The following is a 22036-nucleotide window of genomic DNA, read 5'->3' on the forward strand; positions in this document are numbered from 1 at the left end:
CACACAATTAATTGCCTAAAAGCATTATCCTTCTCAGCACGCTCCTATCCTTCAGATCTAACGTTTAGGCACTGCCGGCTGCCGGCAGGGTCGGGGACCCGGCGGGGCTGGGCGCGCGGAGCGGGGCTGTGTGTGCAGCGCCGGCGCCGGCAGCTGCGAGGGCTGCGGAAGTTAAATGCAAGTGTCCAGAATCAGGCATCGTGGGTTTAAATCCTGAATCCACCACTCACTATCTGAGACTTTCCCCTGTCACAAATTAGTTACCTTCTTTTATCCCATCTGACAGCGGGAATAATAACAGCAAGAATTATAGCGACTAGTTTGCAGGTTTGCTGTATTAATAATTTATAATAATTCATTAATTCTTATAAAGTGATTGGAATGATGCCTGATCTTTAAGATACCTATACGTGCCTCTTCTATTTTAGAACCACCCAGAGAATCCTGTGACTGGAGTTTTTGTGTCAGTCCCTCTATTTGCACAGCAGTAAGATTTCTATAGGGTCCCTGGGAATTACTGGCACACGAGAGGTGGATGCATGAGTATTTATTGCCTTATATTGATAGGCAAACTGATTTTTATTTTGAAATTTAAAGAGCCAGTTTTCTCCAACCGTTAGTTCAGAAGTTTAGAATAGACTTAGGTTGCACTTAAAGTTGTAGAATACCTTTGTGGAGGATTTCTTGTGCTTTCATCACTTGTGGTAGCGGTAGGATTCTGGCTGGAACAGCACTCCTTTAGCTCATTGTTGGCTGTTTTGAATAGACATCTGATTACCCTGAGTGAATAACTGGATAACAAGAAAGTTACTTTAAAATACCTTTAAATTTCAATATGAATATAAAAAAAGAGTTGTAAGTACTCCTACAACCACTTAAAGATCATAAAAGATACTGCTTATAAACATTATACTGATTTATCTATATTGTAATCAAACACTGAAATTTTCAACAGATCTGTCTACAGATGTCAAAAATTCAACCACATTTATACTTTAATGTGGTTAACAGAATTTTGTCATATTGCTGTATTTTAAACATATAAAACGTGCTTAATGTCCAATTTATAGCCAGAGGAAATAACTTATCTTAAGCTAGTATTTTTATCCGGGACAAGGATAGAAACTGGTTACGTACATGAAGTAGATGCTTAAAAGACAGGAAATAGTTAATGTGGTGAGTGCTCAGGGGAAAAAAAAAGATGGCCTTAAGTAACCTAAATAACCTGTGGGTGGTAGAAGCAATCACAAAGAAAACTGGAAAATATTTTCAACAGAACGGTAATAAGTGTATAACATGTTAAAACACTTAGGTTGCACTTAAAGTCATGCTTAGAGGCAAAATTAACAGCCTTAAATGCATTCGCAAGAAAGGAAGAAGCTCCATTTCCAGAAGGGGGAAAAAAATGACAAAAAGAAGATAGGGCATGGGCAGAATGTCAAATGAAAATGATGTTGTCCTATTTTCTCCTTTCTCTTCAGGAAGGGGTCCAGTGAGGTGCATCCCCATAGGCGATGTGCCATTTTTACACTTAGATCTGCATGCTGAGGCCACAGGGAAAAAGGACAAAATTAACTGGAATTTGGTGCTTGGAGAATGAGCGATTTTCATTTTTTTAAAAAAAAAAAATACTCATAATTTTACATGTTCCTTTCCTCCTCCAAAATGTTCAGGCAGTCAGTAAAGAAAATTGTACCATCGTACAATTGAACAATCATACCTGCATGGCCAGCCAATGAAGTTCATGTCCTACATAAAAGATTAGAAAGAGCATTAATATATATGACCATGAGAGGGTGGATAGGTAATTGATTTGTAATTAAATTGATAGGTAATTGAATTGATTTGTAATTGAATTGATAGGCAATTCAATTGAACTGATTGAATAGCAGAGGGAAAAGACCACAATAATGTAAAGATATTTATTCACCTATTAATACTACTGACATAATTGATGTATGTAAAAACACTCTACTTTGTCATAGCAATATGACAAAATTCTGTTAACCACATTAAAGTATAAATGTAGTTGAATTCTTGACATCTGTAGAAAAGTATCCAGAAGATTGGTTGAAAATTTCAGTGTTTGATTACAATATAGATAAATCAGTATAATGTTTATAAGCAGTATCTTTTATGATCTTAAAACAAAGTGGTTGTAGGAGTATTTACACCTCTTTTTAGAGTGTGCAATATATAAAAATTGAACATATTGAACTTAAAGCATGGCCCCACATGTTCCAGAGACTGAAATAATTCAGAATATATTCTGACTCTTGATTGAAATGGAACCAGAAATCACAAAATATAAATGGAAAATAGATTATATATTTGGATATTAATAACTATATTTCTAAATGACCCACATGTCTAAGAAAAAATACAAAATAATTCAGAAAATATTCTAATTTGACTAATAATTAAGGTGCTATATATAAAAAGTTGTGTGCTAGTTAAAAAGCAATGCTTTTTAGGGGAAATTTTACAGCTTAGCATATATAATACATATTTCTAATATGTAAGACATTAGAAAATGATAAATTCTGATTTCTTCTGATCTAATTATTCAATTCAGAAATTACAAAAAACATAACACATTTAAACAAAATAAAATATATGAAGCAAATAAGAAAAATAACAGAATTTAGTTTTTAAAGCCCAAATGTATAGCAAGAAGAATAGTCAGAGTTTGGTTCTTTAAAAGGATTCATATACAGGTATTAAAATACCACATGTACTCCCAAAATATTTACAACTATTATATATCAATTTTTATTATATATCAATTTTTGAAAACAGTAAAACTGATAAACCTCTGGTGAGGTTCACTGAAGAAAAATGATGATTACTCAACTAAACAATATGAAGAATAAACAGTGATGACATCCTTAATATTCATACAGACTTTAATGAGATCCTAGAAAGATATATACAACTTAGATCATTAATACGGAAATGTATTTGAAATGGTCAGCTTTCTAGAAAACCCACGAATTATCAAAAGTAAGACAAAAGTAAATGGTAAAAATGAATAGCCCTCTAGCTGTTAAAGGAAATTAATTACAATTATTAATTTTATTAAAATGAAAACTCTAGGACCAGATAGTTTCACAATAAATTCTATTACATTTTTAAGAAAGAACATTACAGATCTATGTTGCTCATAATCTTTGATGCAAATCTATAAAAGAATATAAAACGCAAAGAAGGATTCATTCTAGTTATTAAAGGTAATTTAAATGTTTGAAAATCAGTAGTGTCAATAATCACATTAAGATATTATGTCAATAGAGGTGGCTCAAGCTTGTAATCCCAGCAGTTTGGGATACAAAGACGGGTGGATCACTTGAGGTCAGATGTTGAAGACAAGCCTGGCCAACATGGCGAAACCCTGTCTCTACTAAAAATACAAAAATTAGCTGCCGGGTGCCTGTAATTCCAGCTACTTGGGTGGCTGAGGCAGGAGAATTGCATGAACCCAGGAGGTGGAGGTTGCAGTGAGCCAAGATTGCACCACGGCACTCCAGTCTTGGTGACAGAGCTAGGCCCTGTCTCAAAAAAAAAAAAAAAGATATTAAATGAGAAAAGTCAAGTAATAAGGTCTCAAAATTCCATATTTTTCTGTTAAAATAATAGCTATTTATAAGAAAACTCTTAGGATACTAGGAATAGAATTTTCTTGTTCTTAAAAAAGGAATATTTTTCTCTAATAATCAGTGAAGTTTTGGGAACTTCAAGATTGTTTTCAACTAAATGGAACAAAATATCAAGGATAATTTTGAAAAAAATAGGAGATCTGTGATTCCTTTTGTCAACAAGTGCTTGTTGATATTAGCAACATGAAACTATGGTTTTTCAATCTTTTTCTTAATGACACAAGGATAGGACACAACAGACCTTAAGATATGAATCAATACTATTAAGAAAAAATTGTCCTTAGCATTAGGAATTAAAATAATTATAATGAATTTAACCTTAGACATCATTGGTGTACAATATATGATTTTTAAAATTCATTAAATATTTTTTAAACAATGTCTTGATATATAATTGGCATACCATCATAAAATGTTTTAGATGCATAATTCAATGACTTTAATAGATTTATAGATTTTTGCAACCCTATTCACAATATAATTTTGGAATATTCTCACCCTCAGCCTTAGCCAAACTTTAATCTTTTTCCATCTTCATGAATCTGCCATTTATGGATACTTAAAGAGAATCATGTGATATGTGATCTCTTGTGTCTGAATTCTTTCACTTTACATTTTGAGGTTCATTCTGTACATATCATTTATTTTGATTTTAGAATATTTCATTGTATGAATATACTACATATTGTTTCTCCTTTCAGGAGTTATTAGATATTTGGTTCTTTTTCTCACATTTTGGCTATTATGAATAGCACTGCTGTGGACATTCACATGAGCTTTTATGTGGCCATGTGTTTTCCTTTTTTGGGTACATACCCAGGAGTGGAATTGCAAGGAATTACATGTATAGCATTCTGAGAAACTACTAAGTAGTTTCTTAATGTGGTCGCTGTATTCCATAGTTAAATTAGCAATACCTAAGAGCTCCATGTCATCCACAGTCTTGCTATTACTTGTCATCTTTAAAAAACTAATTTTGGGCCGCGCACGGTGGCTCATGCCTGTAATCCCAGCACTTTGGGAGGCCAGGGCAGGCGGATCATGAGGTCAGGACATCAGACCATCCTGGCTAACATGGTGAAACCCCGTCTCTACTAAAAAGACAAAAAAATTAGCCGGGCATGGTGGCAGGCACCTGTAGTCCCAGCTACTCGGGAGGCTGAGGCAGGAGAATGGCGTGAACCCGGGAGGCAGAGCTTGCAGTGAGCCGAGATCGTGCCACTGCACTCCAGCCTGGGCAACAGAGCGAGACTCTGTCTCAAAAAAAAAAAATAGTAGTAATAATAACAATAATAATAATAATTTTGGCCAGGCACGGTGGCTAACACCTGTAATCCCAGTGCTTTGGGAGGCTGAGGCAGGCAGATCACTTGAGGTCTAGAGCTCGAGACCAGCCTGACCAACATGGAGAAATCCCGTCTCTATTACAAATACAAAATTAGCTGGGCATAGTGGTGGGTGCCTGTAATCTCAGCTACTTGGAAGGCTGAGGCAGGAGAATCGCTTGAACCCGGGAGGTGGAGGTTGCAGTGAGCCGAGATCGTGCCACTGCACTCCAGCCTGGGCGACAGAGTGAGACTCTGTCTCAAAAAAAAAATAGTAGTAATAATAATAATAATAATAATAATAATTTTGGCCAGGAGTGGTGGCTAACACCTGTAATCCCAGTGCTTTGGGAGGCTGAGGCAGGTGGATCACTTGAGGTCTAGAGCTCGAGACCAGCCTGACCAACATGGAGAAATCCTGTCCCTATTACAAATACAAAATTAGCTGGGCATAGTGGTGGGTGCCTGTAATCTCAGCTACTTGGTAGGCTGAGGCAGGAGAATCGCTTGAACCCGGGAGGCAGAGTTTGCAGTGAGCTGAGATCGTGCCACTGCACTCCAGCCTGGGTGACAGAACGAGACTCTGTCTCAAAAAAAAAAAAGTAGTAATAATAATAATAATAATAATAATAATAATAATTTTGGCCAGGCGCGGTGGCTAACACTTGTAATCCCAGTGCTTTGGGAGGCTGAGGCAGGCAGATCACTTGAGGTCTAGAGCTCGAGACCAGCCTGACCAACATGGAGAAATCCCGTCTCTATTACAAATACAAAATTAGCTGGGCATAGTGGTGGGTGCCTGTAATCTCAGCTACTTGGGAGGCTGAGGCAGGAGAATCGCTTGAACCCGGGAGGTGGAGGTTGCAGTGAGCCAAGATCGTGCCACTGCACTCCAGCCTGGGCGACAGAGTGAGACTCTGTCTCAAAAAAAAAAAATAGTAGTAATAATAATAATAATAATAATAATAATTTTGGCCAGGAGTGGTGGCTAACACCTGTAATCCCAGTGCTTTGGGAGGCTGAGGCAGGCGGATCACTTGAGGTCTAGAGCTCGAGACCAGCCTGACCAACATGGAGAAATCCTGTCCCTATTACAAATACAAAATTAGCTGGGCATAGTGGTGGGTGCCTGTAATCTCAGCTACTTGGAAGGCTGAGGCAGGAGAATCGCTTGAACCCGGGAGGCAGAGTTTGCAGTGAGCTGAGATCGTGCCACTGCACTCCAGCCTGGGTGACAGAACGAGACTCTGTCTCAAAAAAAAAAAAGTAGTAATAATAATAATAATAATAATAATAATAATAATTTTGGCCAGGCGCGGTGGCTAACACTTGTAATCCCAGTGCTTTGGGAGGCTGAGGCAGGCAGATCACTTGAGGTCTAGAGCTCGAGACCAGCCTGACCAACATGGAGAAATCCCGTCTCTATTACAAATACAAAATTAGCTGGGCATAGTGGTGGGTGCCTGTAATCTCAGCTACTTGGAAGGCTGAGGCAGGAGAATCGCTTGAACCCGGGAGGTGGAGGTTGCAGTGAGCCAAGATCGTGCCACTGCACTCCAGCCTGGGCGACAGAGTGAGACTCTGTCTCAAAAAAAAAAATAGTAGTAATAATAATAATAATAATAATTTTGGCCAGGAGTGGTGGCTAACACCTGTAATCCCAGTGCTTTGGGAGGCTGAGGCAGGCGGATCACTTGAGGTCTAGAGCTCGAGACCAGCCTGACCAACATGGAGAAATCCTGTCCCTATTACAAATACAAAATTAGCTGGGCATAGTGGTGGGTGCCTGTAATCTCAGCTACTTGGAAGGCTGAGGCAGGAGAATCGCTTGAACCCGGGAGGCAGAGTTTGCAGTGAGCTGAGATCGTGCCACTGCACTCCAGCCTGGGTGACAGAACGAGACTCTGTCTCAAAAAAAAAAAAGTAGTAATAATAATAATAATAATAATAATAATTTTGGCCAGGCGCAGTGGCTAACACTTGTAATCCCAGTGCTTTGGGAGGCTGAGGCAGGCAGATCACTTGAGGTCTAGAGCTCGAGACCAGCCTGACCAACATGGAGAAATCCCGTCTCTATTACAAATACAAAATTAGCTGGGCATAGTGGTGGGTGCCTGTAATCTCAGCTACTTGGAAGGCTGAGGCAGGAGAATCGCTTGAACCCGGGAGGTGGAGGTTGCAGTGAGCCGAGATCGTGCCACTGCACTCCAGCCTGGGCGACAGAGTGAGACTCTGTCTCAAAAAAAAAAAAAAAAGGAGTAATAATAATAATAATAATAATAATAATTTTGGCCAGGCACAGTGGCTAACACCTGTAATCCCAGTGCTTTGGGAGACTGAAGCAGGCGGATCACTTGAGGTCTAGAGCTCGAGACCAGCCCGACCAACATGGAGAAATCCCGTCTCTATTACAAATACAAAATTAGCTGGGCATAGTGGTGGGTGCCTGTAATCTCAGCTACTTGGAAGGCTGAGGCAGGAGAATCGCTTGAACCCGGGAGGTGGAGGTTGCAGTGAGCCGAGATCGTGCCACTGCACTCCAGCCTGGGCAACAGAACGAGACTCTGTCTCAAAAAAAAAAAAAAAAGTAGTAATAATAATAATAATAATAATAATTTTGGCCAGGCGCGGTGGCTAACACCTGTAATCCCAGTGCTTTGGGAGGCTGAGGCAGGCAGATCACTTGAGGTCTAGAGCTCGAGACCAGCCTGACCAACATGGAGAAATCCCGTCTCTATTACAAATATAAAATTAGCTGGGCATAGTGGTGGGTGCCTGTAATCTCAGCTACTTGGAAGGCTGAGGCAGGAGAATCGCTTGAACCCGGGAGGTGGAGGTTGCAGTGAGCTGAGATCATACCATTGCACTCCAGCCTGGGCAACAAGTGTGAAACTCTGTCTCAAATAATAATAATAATAATAATTATTATTATTATTATTATTATTACTTCAACTTTTATTTTAGATTCAGGGGATACATGTGCCAGTTTGTTACGTGGGTATATTGTGTGATGCTGAGGTTTGGGATATGATCGATTATGTCACCCAGCTAGTAAGCATAGAACCCAGTAGTTTTTCAATCCTTTCCCCATCCTTCCCTCCCCGCTCTAGTAGTCCCCAGTGTCTGTGATCTTTATGTCCATGAATAACCAATATTTAATTCCCAGTTGTAAGTGAGAGCATGTAGTATTTGGTTTTCTGTTCCTACATTAATTCGCTTAAAATAATGGCCTCTAGTTGCATCCATGCTGCTGTGAAGGACATAATTTTGTTCTTTATCATGGCTGTATAATACCCCATGGTATGTATGTACCGCATTTTATTTATCCAGCCCTCCATTGTAAGGCACCTGGGATTATTCTCTATCTTTGCTATTGTGAATAGTGCTGTGATGAACATACAAGTACATGTGTCCTTTTGATAGAATGATTTATTTTCTTTTGGATATATAACCAGGAATGGGATTGCTTGGTCAAATGGTAGTTCTAAGTTCCTTGAGAAGTCTCCAAACTGCTTTCCACAGTGGCTGAAATAATTTATATTCCCACTAAGAGTGTATATTCTCTTTGCTCTGTAGCCTCACCAGTATCTGTTGTTTTGTTTGTTTGTTACTTTTTAATAATTGCCATTCTGATTGGCATGAGGTGGTATCTCATGGCACTGACTTGCATTTCTCTGAAGATTAGTGCATTAGTCCATTTTCACACTGCTGATAAAGATATACGTAAGACTGGGCAGTTTACAAAAGAAAGAGGTTTATTGGACTTACAGTTCCACGTGGCTGGGGAGGCCTTACATTCATGGTGGGAGGTGAAAGGCCCGTCTCACATGGCGGCAGCAAGAGCGTGAGCTTCTGCAGGGAAACACCCCTTTTTAAAACCATCGGATCTCATGAGACACATTCATGATCATGAGAACAGCACAGGAAAGACCTGTCCCCATAATTCAATCATCTTCCGCTGCGTTCCTCCCACAACACGTGGGAATTGTGGGAGTTACAATTCAAGATGGAATTTGGGTGGGGATACAGCCAAACCATATCAATTAGTAATGTCGAGCATTCACAGTTTTTGGCCAATTGTATGTCTTCTTTTCAGAAGTGTCTGTTCATGGCTGGGTGCAGTGGCTCACACCTGTAATCCCAGCACTTTGGGAGGTGAGGAAGGTGATCACTTGAGGTCAGAGGTCCGAGACCAGCCTGGCCAACATAGTGAAACCCCTTTTCTACTAAAAATACAAAAATTATCTGGGCATAGTGCTGCATGCCTGTAACTCCAGCTACCTGGGAAGCTGAGGTAGGAGAATAACTTGAACCAGGAAGCAAAGGTTGCAGTGAGCCGAGATCACAACACTGCACTCCTGCCTGAGAGACAGAGTGAGGGAAAAAAAAGTGTCTGCTCGTGTCTTTTGCCCATCTAACATACTAATTTTTTAGTTGGGTGGTTTTTTTCTTATTAAGTTCCTTCTAAGATGCTGGATATTAGACCTTTGTTGTATGCATAGTTTGCAAATGGTTTTTTCCCATTCTGTAGGTTGTGTATTTACTCTGTCAATCGTTTCTTTTGCTGTGTGGAAGCTCTTTAGTTTAACTGGTTCCCACTTGGCAATTTTTGTTTTTGTTACAATTGATTTTGAGGACTTGGTCATGCATTCTTTTCCAAGGCTAATGGCCAGAATGGTATTGCTTAGGTTTTCTTCTAGGATTTTTATAGTATGGGGTTTTACATTTAAATCTGTAATCTATCTTGAGTTAAGTTTTGTATATGGTGAGAGGTAGGAGTCCAGTTTCATTCTTCTGCATGACTACCCAGTTATCCCAGCACTATTTACCGAATAAGGAGTCCCTTCTCCATTGCTTATTTTATTTATTTATTATTATTATTTGCGATGGAGTTTCACTCTTGTTGCCCAGGTTGGAGTGAAATGGTGCAATCTCAGCTCACCACAACCTCCGCCTCCTGGGTTCAAATGATTCTTCTGCCTCAACCTCCCAAGTAGCTGGAATTACAGGCATGCACCATCATGCCCAGCTAATTTTATGTATTTATTAGAGATGGGGTTTCTCCACGTTGGTCAGGCTAGTCTCAAACTCCTGACCTCAGGTAATCCACCTGCCTCGGCCTCCCAAGGTGCTGGGATTACAGGCATGAGCCAATGCGCCCTGCCTCCATTGCTTATTTTTGTCAATTCTGTTCAAAGGTCAAGTGAGTATAGGTGTGCAGCTTTATTTCTGGATTCTCTGCTCTATTCCATTGCTCTATGCATCTGTTTTTGTACCAGTACCACGCTGTTTTGGTTACTGTAGCCTTATAATATAGTTTGATGTCAGGTAATGTGATACCTCTGGCTTTGTTCTTTTTGCTTAGCATAGCTTTGGCTATTTAGGCTCTAAAATAACTAAGCATGTTTACATATTGTCCTTTGAAACTGCTTTATATTATTCAGGAAGCACATTCATATTGCTGGGTGATATTAAAAAAAAAGATTTCTCATTTTGACACCAGGTAAAATCTGAAAAGCAGAAATAGCAAATCCTTGTAAACAGTACTGATATCCATGAACCAAAGCATCCCCTTTATAGGTACATGATATGGTTTGGGCTGTGTCTTCACCCAAATCTCATCTTGAATTCCCACATGTTGTGGCAGACACCAGATGGGAGGTAACTGAATCATGGGGGCAGGTCTTTCCCGTGCTGTTCTTGTGATAATGAGTAAGTCTTATGAGACATGATGGCTTTATAAGGCAGAGTTTCCCTGCGCAAGCTCTCTCTCTCTTTGCCTGCTGCCATCCATGTAAGACATGACTTGCTCCTCCTTGCCTACTGCCATGATTATGAGGCTTCCCCAGCCACGTGGAACTGTTAGTCTATTAAACCTCTTTCTTTTGTAAATTGCCTAGTCATGGGTATGTCTTTATCAGCAGCATGAAAATGGACTAATATGATGCACATTTTATTTGGCACAAATAATGTTTTCAGTATTTCTGTATATTCAAAGCAACACTGACAGCAGAACAGAATTTTCAAAGTGAAAATTTACACAAATATCTATCACACACAGAGAGACAGAGAGACAGACAGAGAGAGAAAATAGGTAAATATATCTGTAGATAACTTAACCTAGATGTAAAACTGCAGGCCAGCCCTGTCCAAAAAGTAATAATTACATAACTCATGTGTCTGCCATAACAGAATTCCATAGACTGGTGGCTTAAACAAATAAACAACAAATAAACAAAAGCCATTTGTTTCTCACAGTTCTGAACCTAGGAAGTCCATGATCAAGGAAGTGGCAAATCTAGTGTGTGGTGAGGGCTTGATTCCTGGTTTGCAAATGGCCATCTTCTCTCTATATCCTCACGTGGCAGAGAGATAAATCACGTCTCTCGTTTTTTCTTATAAGGGCACTAATACAATTTATGAGAGCGCTACCTGCCTGACCTAATTACCCTGCAAAGGCGCCACCTCTATATACCATCACATTGGGCTACTACACTACACATATGAATTTGGGGTGGGGGACACAAATATTCAGTCACTAGCATGGGTTGATTCAAGGGCCTTCTAAGGGAAAAGGAGGGGGGTGGACCAGGCATCCAGCATGCAGACCTCCCAGTGCAATGCCAGGAAAAAGAATGGTAGCTCTGAAAGACTGGGTGAAGGGCATAACCCTGAGATTCCCCTCCCCACAAGAAGCACCAAGAATACTAGTCCTAGAAAAAATTGTCCTTGCAAACCAAAAGAGAGATAAAGACTTTCCCAGACAAAGGCTGAAGGAGTTCATCACCACTAGACGTACCTAACAAAAAATGCCAAAGGGCGTACTTTGAGTTGAAACAAAAGGATGCTAAACAGCAACACAAACGTATAAAACACACTGGTTAAGGTAAATATACATACAAATGCACAGATACTATATACTCTATTGACAGTGTATAAATTGCTTAATTTTAGTATAAAAGTTAAAAGACAAAAGCATAAAGAATAACTATAACTACAAAAATATGTTAATGGATATATGATACAAAACATGTAGATGGTGACATCAATAACAAAATGTGTGGGGGAAGAAGTAAGATTATAGAGGTTTTGTTTTGTTTTGTTTTTTGAGTTGGAGTCTCACTTTTTCACCAGGCTTGGAGTGCAGTGGCATGATCTCAGTTCACTGCAACCTCCACCTCCCAGTTTCAAGTGATTCTCCTACCTCAGCCTCACAAGTAGCTGGGATTACAGGCACCCGCCACCACGCCCAGCTAATTTTTTTGTAGTTTTAATAGAGACAGGGTTTCACCATGTTGACCAAGATGGTGAAAGTGCTGGGATTACAGGCATGAGCCAACGCACCCAGCCTGAAGGCATTTTTTAACATGTGATTAACATTTAAAACAGTTGGCTTTGAAGAAAGCATATTACTCTCCATAAATTGGGTCGGCCTCATCCAATTATTTGAAGACCTTAAGAGAAAAGACTGAGGCACACTGGGGAAGCAGGAATCCTGCATTCTGACTGTCCTCAGGCTCCATCTGCAACATCCAGTCTTATTTGGGTCTCTAGCCTGCTGGCCTGCCCTGTACCATCATCTCAATAGATGCAGAAAAAACATTTGACAAAATCCAACATCCTTTCATGTTAAAGGAACTTAACCTACTAGGAATAGAAGGTAACATCCTCAACCTGATAAAAATAATCTGTGAAAAGTACACAGTAAGACATCATATTTAGTGATGAAAATATGGATGCTTTCCCCATAATATCAGCAATAAGAGGAGGATGTTTGCTTTTGCTACTTCTATTCAACATTGTACTGTATGTTTTAGTCAGGACAATTAAGCAATAAAAAGAAATAAAAGGCTTCTAGTTTGAAAAAGTAAGATTAACCCATTTCACAGATAACTTGGTCTTGTATATAGAAATTCCTAAGGCGTCCACCAAAAAAACTAGTAGGACTAATAAACTAACTCAGCAAGTTTGCAGGATACAACATACAGGTGCAAAATCAATTGAACTTCTATACACTTGCAATGAACAAGCCAAAAATAAAATTAAGAAAACAATTCAGCTGGGCACAGTGGCTCACGCCTGTAATGCCAGCACTTTGGGAAGCTGAGGCAGGCAGATCACTTGAGGTCAGGAGTTTGAGACCAGCCTGGCCAACATGGCGAAAACCCATCTCTCCTAAAAATACAAAAAGTAGCCAGGTATGTTGGTGTGAGCCTGTAATTCCAGCTACTCAGGAGGCTGAGGCAGGAGAATCGCTTGAACCCAGGAGATGGAGGCTGCGGTGAGCTGAGATTGCACCACTGCACTCCAGCCTGGGTGACAGAATGAGACCAAAATTATATTAAATACTCAGGAATAAATTTAACAAAAATGTTCAAAACATTTACTCTGAAAATTATAAAACACTGTGGAAATACATTAAATAGTATATTAATAAAAAAGAATACATTCCATAATTGATCAGAAGACTTAACATGAAGATGGCAACACTTCCCAAACTGATGGACTAATTCCACACAGTCCCTATCAGAATCCCAGACAACTTCTTTGTAGAAATGTACAAGTTGATTCTAAAATTCTTATGAAACTGCAAAGGACCCCAAAATAGCCAAAACAATCTTGAAAATAAGCAGACTCGAAGGTCTTGCGCTTTCTGATTTCAAAACTTAGTACTAAGTAATGGTATATCAAGATAGTATAATACTGGCAACAAATAGACATATAGAGCAATGTAACAGAATTGGGAGTCCAGAAAAACCCCTGTAACATCTATGGTCAATTGGTGTTTGACAAGAGAGCCAAAACCACTCAAGGGGGAAATAGTCTTTCAATAAATGGTGCTGGGGCAAATAAAGTTGCACTATTATCTTATGCCATATACAAAAATTAAAATGGATCAGAAATATTCCTACCTGAAAGAACTAAATCTCCTAGAAGAAAACACAGGGTATATCTTATAACCTCGAATTTGGCAAAGGATTTTTAGACTCTGACAACAAAGGCAGGAGAAACAAAATAAAAGGTAGTAAGTGCGGCATCATCAAAATTAAAAATATTTGTTATTTAAATGACACAATTAGGAGTGAAAAGGCAAGATCTAGATCATCAGAAACATTTGCAAATCATACAATTGATAACAGAATGTACTGAGAGTATATAAGTAACTTTTATAATGCAATAAAAGGAAGAAGAACCCCGTAAAAAATGGACAAAGGATTTGAATAGGCATCTAAGTAAAATGCACAAATGGCCAATAAGCACTGGAAAAGATGTTTGAAATCATCAATCATCAGGAAAATGCAAATGGAAACCTCAATGAGCTATCACTTCATACTCAGTTGAATGACCACAATAAAAAATCCAGATAGTAAGTGTGAGAAGAATGTGGGGAAATCAGAATCCTCATATACTGCTGGCAGAAATGTAAAATACCACTGCCACCTTGGAAAAAAGTCTGACAGTTCCTCAAATAATGACAAAGTTACTTCACTACTCAGCAATTCTACTCCTAGGAGTAGTGAAACGAAAGAAGAATGTTTACAGCAGCATTATTCACAACAGCCAAAGGGTAGAAACAACCCACATGCCTCAACTGATGAATGGATACAAATAATCTGGTATATCTACACCGTAGAATATTACTCAGCCATAAAAAGGATGGAAGGATGGATATATGATGAACTATGAACCTTGAAAGCATTATGAAAAAATAAGCCAATTGCAAACAGCCACATATTATATGATTGTGGTCATGAGAAATGCCCGGAGTAGGGAAATCTATAAAGACAAAAAGTAGATTAGTGATTGCTTAGGGCTCGGAAGGGTGTGGGGAACAAGAGGATGACAGGTAAAGAATACAGAGTTTCTTTTAGAGTTGATAAAAACATTATAAAACTGACCATGGGAATGGTGACACATACATGATAATATGCTGAAAAACACTGGATGTGTGGCCGGGCGCGGTGGCTCAAGCCTGTAATCCCAGCACTTTGGGAGGCCGAGACGGGCGGATCACGAGGTCAGCAGATGGAGACCATCCTGGCTAACACAGTGAAACGCCGTCTCTACTAAAAATACAAAAAAAAAAAAAAAAAATGAGCCGGGCGAGGTGGCAGGCGCCTGTAGTCCCAGCTACTCCGGAGGCTGAGGCAGGAGAATGGTGTGAACCCGGGAGGCGGAGCTTGCAGTGAGCGAAGATCGCGCCATTGCACTCCAGCCTGGGCGATGGAGGGAGACTCCGTCTCAAAAAAAAAAAAAAAGAAAAAACACATTGGATGTGTACACTTTAAATGGGTGAATTGTATGGCATGTGAATTATATCTCAACATGACTACTTAGTCACTATACTATTTAAATTATTATTTATAATTCTAAACCAAAGTATTTCCTTCTAATATAAATTCTTCACAGGACCACTGCAGTTAACAGTTTAACTTACATAGTATAAACCACATAGCACATTTCTCAGTAATTTTGTGCTGATGTTTCATATCTATAATGTATGTACTGTGAAATAAGAAATTATATATATATATGTATGTGTGTGTGTATGTGTGTGTGTTTGTTTTCAGTTCCTGACACAGAGCCCCTAGAATCTTGTAATTTGATGAGTGATAAGGGTGCTACGAAAAGCTTCTGTTTAATATTTGGTCTTTGACCCCAGTTTCTAACACAGTGTTCCTAAAACCTCTGTAATTTCCTGAGTGGTTAGAGTATCTGGCACAGAGCTCCTGAATTCCTTGGAATTTTCTGGGTTATAGGAGCATCTTTTGTTTTAATAAGGTGATCCTTGGTGGGATCCTAGATGGGGCTGGTCACCAGAAAGACCAAGCCACCATTTGAAGCTTTGAAGCTTAGAATTTTCAGTTCCACCCACCCCCGGCACCATGCTCTACTCCATTCTCCAGGGAGGCAAGAGGGCTAGAAAGGGAGTTCATAATCCATTGTGCCTATATGATAAACCTACATTGAAAAAATTCCAAAAGTACAAATGTTTTGATTTTTATTGTTACTGTTTCTATGTATTTATTATTTATTTATTTATTTATATTTGAGATAAATAACTCCAGCCCAGGCTGGAGTGCAGTGGCGCCATCTTGGGTCATTGCAGCCAAGATGCAATCAAGCGATTCTCCTGCCTCAGTCCCCCAAGTAGCTGGGATTACAGGCACCGGCCACCATGCCCGGATAATTTATGGTTTCTTTCTAATTTGAGGTCTCTGTCTTGAAGTGGGTATAAGTCAAGATAGCCACTGTCTCTGGGGAGCCCTCACCAGGGGAACGTTAGGCTTCGATGTGTTGGTCAGCTGAGGCACAGTGAAACAGGAGAAACGTGTTACTCACGGTTCCTGAGAGGTCAGGAGTGCTTCTGGGGGCGCTGATAGAATGTCCGGGGCGGCAGTGAGCTCTCCCAGTGTGTGGAGACTTGGGAGAGAGGAGGGCTGTGGGGCCAGGCGTAAGCTCCGTGGGCGTTATCCCTTAGGCTTTCCCGCTGGGGTTGTGGATTGGGGCGTTTGAAATAAACATGTGTGAGGGGGGAGCTTATTTACATGACTCCAGTGTTGGCCGGTAGGTTCGCTGATGGTCAGCGGCTGTGGGGTTCCTTGGGCTGGGTCAGTGGCGTGAGGAACAAGTGGGTTAAGCAGCCGCAGAAAGAGGATGAGATTTTAATTCCGCCAAAGGTGACACAGTAGGCCTGGGTGTCAAACAGCTTCTGTCAGGCCTGAAAAGGGAAGTCAGATTCAATAATATTCAGCACTGATATTAAACAAATGTATGAAAATCCCTCCTTTAGTCCCTGGAATCAGCTTTTGAATGTAAGACAGTTACAGTTTGAGTGGTGGAGATACAGACGATAAGGGGAACAGGATCATTTAATAAACGATGTATGCATTTTAGTAGGAAAGTTATGTTGTTTTGTCCTATGTTGAACTGAAAAAGTATATGTAAAGATTAGTGGCATTACATGAAACCAAGGGGCAGAGCTGTTTGGAAATGCAAATTGAGAGATTTGTTTGGATATACAAATTGAGAGATTTGTTTGGATATACAAATTGAGAGATTGTGGCAGAAACTGGAGGGTGTGGTAGGAAACCCGTCATGGAGTGGATGGTTCTCTCTCCCAGGAGATTGGCTTAGATGAGGCAGGTGCCACCCAGGGGGAAGAAATAATCTCACTGATTTTATTTTTTTTTTTTTTGAGGCGGAGTCTCGCTCTGTCGCCCAGGCTGGAGTGCAGTGGCGCGATCTCGGCTCACTGCAAGCTCCGCCTCCCGGGTTCCCGCCATTCTCCTGCCTCAGCCTCCCGAGTAGCTGGGACTACAGGCGCCGCCACCACGCCCGGCTAATTTTTTTGTATTTTTAGTGGAGACGGGGTTTCATTGTGTTAGCCAGGATGGTCTCGATCTCCTGACCTCGTGATCCGCCCGTCTCGGCCTCCCAAAGTGCTGGGATTACAGGCTTGAGCCATCGCGCCAGGCCAATCTCACTGATTTTAGTAACAGATTTTCCTTTAGGTATGGGAGTGTATGGGTGGACATGTGAGCAGACAGCAAAGGAGTATACTGGGATCATTGGTTAAGCAGACAGTGAGTTCAGGAAGAAAAGCAAAAGTCAGTCCTGTGTCCATTTGTTCCTTGGGAGAGACAGCCCAAAGGTGTTGGTGGGGCAGAGTTTTTCGTGTCAGGGTGAAATTATTTCCATGCAGGGGGAGAAGTCATCTGCAATGACAGGGTCTTTGGTTGGAGCAATGTTGTCTGAGGTTGATGTCATCATCAGGAGTGGGATTTGGGGCCAGGGAGATGTCATCTGGGATGTGGGACTAGGGTATCCTCTTAAAATGTGTCCCCTCTCTTACAGTAGTTTACAATCTTACTTGGTTCACAGTCGGGTCACCAGATTGCAAACCAGTGAAAGTACTCAAATCAGCAGTAATAACGCCAGGAGTTAGTAGAATGGTGTATAGCTGCACCCAACAGGATTTTTGTTTCTGATGGAAGTTTAGGTTCAAATGGATCCCATATCAGACGAACAGCTGCCTAGTTGTGAGTCTATGGTTAATGGGTCTTGGGAGAGAATGTGCCCTTGATCTCTTCTCCAATCCTTCTGTGATAGGGACAAGATCAAAAATGTATAATGATAGGTTAAGGTCAGGGATAAGATAGAGAAGTTTAGAGGTTTATTTGTTGTATTGGAATTTGAAAAGAAGTTGTTCGAGGAGACCATTCTGTCTCTCCATGAAAGCAGTTACTGGTTCCTATCAGGGACATGGAAGGTCTATTAAGTCCCTTCCTCAAGAGCCCAGCATGGCGTGTTCTAAGAAGTGTTATGTGTGTCTTGGTTAGTACCAATAAAGCCTGTAACTCTGAAGGGAAAAAGGAATTTCCTGGCAAAGTTTTGTATTGTGGCCTTGTTATAGGTGGAGATGTGATTTTTATTTATATTTTGGCTGTCCATTAGGCCAGAGATGCCCAAAGTTTTTTGTTTTTGTTTTTGTTTTTTTACCTTGAAAAGAACAGTTTTTAAGTAATGGCCTAATAGTTTATAATAAACATGATGATGGGGTCATTGCTTTGTCAGGGCATCCAGTGCTAAGATGACTGCCTGAAGAAGGTCCGAGTCTGTTGGTTTTTATCCCATCATTTATCAGAGACGTCCTGGCTAAGGGATGGGAAGCAGCAGCTGTCCCCTCAGCCCCACCGCATAGGATGTTCATCATTGCCATCTGCTTAGTCTACAGACTCCCACTGCTATTCACTCAGTGAATCCCAAGGGGCTTCCCAGGTGGTCAAGAAGTGTGGGGAAAGGATGGCCATATCTAACACTCTGGCATTTGACAAGGGATAGAGGACAGGGAAGAGTCTCTGTCCGCAGTTGCATATATCAGAGGGCTTAGGTTTCGCTCCACCCTCTCTTTGGGAGGCCTCTGTAGCCATGCTGAGCTTGTGCAGGGCTGTTTCCGTGAGCCAAAGGATAATGGGTAGCTGGGTGTGGAAGGTCACAGGCTCAGGATCTGTTCTGTGAGAGCCTCTATTTCCAGCCAGTCATTTGTTGTTTTAATGGTGTGTAGCATGAGGCTGAGAGAGGCAATTTCTTCCATTAGAAGCCTGGGGCAATTAATGGCCATTATAAATGGTTCCGAGACTCCCGGAGGCCTGGGAAGAGGTTGTCAAAGCCTTTGCCATAAAAGGTTTTTTTTTCTTTTGAAGGCACGAACAGAAGTGTCTGTTGATTTTAATTTATGCCACAGTATTGAGTCCGTGAATTTTGTTTGTCAGTTGGTGCATTTTAGCAGTTGTTAAAGGTGAGTTAGAATCTATGTCATAGAGGCACAAAAGCCTATCGGTGCCCCATTTTATCTTTTTGTTATGTGAATTACTTATAGAAAATTCTATTTCCAATTGGATAAAATTATAAAAATTTGTTTAAATTTATATTTTTATATATACGAGTTATTAATTTATTATATATTTGTATTAAAATATACATATATAGGCCGGGCGCGGTGGCTCAAGCCTGTAATCCCAGCACTTTGGGAGGTCGTATTAAAATATACATATACACAATTTATGCATTGATCTTTTATTTTCCCCTCTGTGTCCAGGGATACGATCTAGCACTATCATTATATTTGCCATACTGGTATTTGTTCCATGCTTAAAGTTCATCTTCTTATTTTTTTTTTTCTGACTTGTAATCACATAAAGTGGCAGTCATTTTTTGTTTGTTTGTTTTGTTTTCTGTTTTAGGTTTTTAGCCACTTGAAACCATGGTTCCTAGTTTCTGTCTCTGGCTGATAAAAGAGGGAAGAGAAAATGACCCAGCGTCTCTTAGCAACCTTCTTTCCCCAGCTATCAGCCCCTTTTCTTCTTTTTTTCCCCCCTTTTAAATAAAATCCTTATAATGGCTTATATTTGTAAGTGGCTATTTTTTTCCTTTCTCTTTGGATGTTTATCTGACAAGCTGGTGGGTCCCAGGTGGTCCCTGTTGTGATGAGTGGTCTCCATTTGTGGTTTCCATCAGCCCCATTTGTAGGCAGCCATCTCCCTCTCTAGGGTGTCTGCATTGCATGGCATAGGCTGCAAGGAGCTACAGAAGCAAGGAAAAACAGTGACATAAGGCTCGCAGAGCCCAGCAGCACCACCGCCTGTGGAAGTCCTTGGATTCCTGTGCAGGGGGGCCCACTTATTGGATGGTGTGAGTACACCATCTGCCAACCCTGGGCTCTAATACATGGGAGTCTCCCAGTTTCCGTGTCTAGGTTTTGCTAAGCACTGGTTGTCCGTGCCTAGTATCCACAGCACCAAGGTAGGGGTTGCCTATTTCTTCTCCTAGAATTTTGTGACACAAATTGCGACCTTTGAATAGTTTAGCCACCTTGATTCTGACCAGTAGTTCACATTTAGGGGAATGACAGCAACTATGGTTGCCCCTCTTGCAGTGCTAGGGCTGGCAGTTTGTAGATCTTGGAAAGGACTCCGTTTTTTAAGAGCCACAGTTTAGAGTGGGTAGCCTTGGTCATGCTGGACAGATGCAACAAGGGGTGGTGCACAGCAGCACGGATGCAAGTCAGCAAGCAGCAGAACCATCTGGATGGTGTTACACAGACAGGAGAGCCAGCTGGGGAACCACGTGCAGCTGACCAGCATTCTGTTTCCTTTCTCGTGGTCCTGGTCCTGACCACGTCCCCTGTCCACTGCACCCATTGTTACGATTTTTATTGTTATGGTTTCTTTCCAACTTGACCTTGAAGTTTCTTTGTTGAGAGTAGTAATAAGCCAAGATGGTTACCTCTAGGGAAGTCCTGATGAGGCGCAGAGGTGGAGTTCAGTTTGGGTGTGTGGGTCAGATGAGACATAATGAGGAAGGGAAACCAAAAGCCATGAAATAGAGTAATTTATTACTTATAGATCCCAGAGAGGTAAGGGGTGACCACAGGGCTGCAGGGAACTCAGCCAGTGTGGGGAGAGCAAGAGACAGAAAGAGCAAATGACCTGTGAGCCAAAGTCTTTCTTGGGATCCATGGCATTGCCCAGCAGGTTTCCTGTGGGGAGTCCCAACTGGTGGGTTTAGAGCAGGAAGTCATGTTGTGACTGACGGGGGATTACTGTGGCCAACCGTGCAGTCCTTATGGGGTGGACTGGCTCTTGGTATCCACTCAGAAATGATTTTGGAAGTATCTGTCACTGACACTCATGCAGACTGGAGCTTATGTCAAAAGCCTGTGATCTCCTCCTGTAAGAACTGAGGGGATTTTGGGCCAGAAAGTTTCCACATGCTGCTACCTAGCACACACTATTTTGAAAAATAATTACTCGCTTGCTATTGGGCATTAGTTGAGACTGCCTCAATGACTGAAGGACACAAAATAATCATGAAACCTGAGAAATCCATATTTTGGGTGATATCAGAGAAACACTCCAGTAAGGAAGGCAGCGTCCAGAAGATTTCCATGATAAAAAGGAAATGGCTCAAATAGAAGCATACTACTGCAGAATGAAAAGAGAAAACCACTGTATTCCCAAGAAGATGGCGCCATTTCCCCCAGGACCAACTTCGGAACCCTCAGAGGAGCTGCTGGAACTTCTTGCCGCATCAACAGAACCTGAAGAACAGCTTTTGATTGACTAACAAACTGTTGCTTGGTTTAAAAATGGCGGTTACATGATGAAGAGACAACATCCTGTTTGGAAAGTTGCAGCCTAAAGACCAGTGGGTGGAAAGGCTCTGATTGCAGATGAGACTAAATCAGCTCAATGGGCTGAATTGCATGCTGTTTTCCTAGGAGTGATGGAAGACGTTAACAATGGTACAAGTTCCTATGTTTGGGTTTTTACAGACTCGTGGGCAGAGCCCAAATCCTGATCATATGGTCAGGTAGCTGGGTGGTGGAGAATTGGACTGTTAAAGGGATGCCTGTATGGGCCACGGCCCCGTTAAAGTCTATCTGTGAATTTAAGGGGGCATTACAGTAAGACTTGTTAATGCCCATTAAGAGAACTCCTTTCCAGGTTTGGTGAGTGATTGGAACCACCAAGTGGACCTTTTGACGTGCTC

This window comes from Macaca fascicularis, chromosome 7 (genome assembly GCF_037993035.2).
Source record: "Macaca fascicularis isolate 582-1 chromosome 7, T2T-MFA8v1.1".
In the NCBI taxonomy this organism is placed as follows: domain Eukaryota; kingdom Metazoa; phylum Chordata; class Mammalia; order Primates; family Cercopithecidae; genus Macaca; species Macaca fascicularis.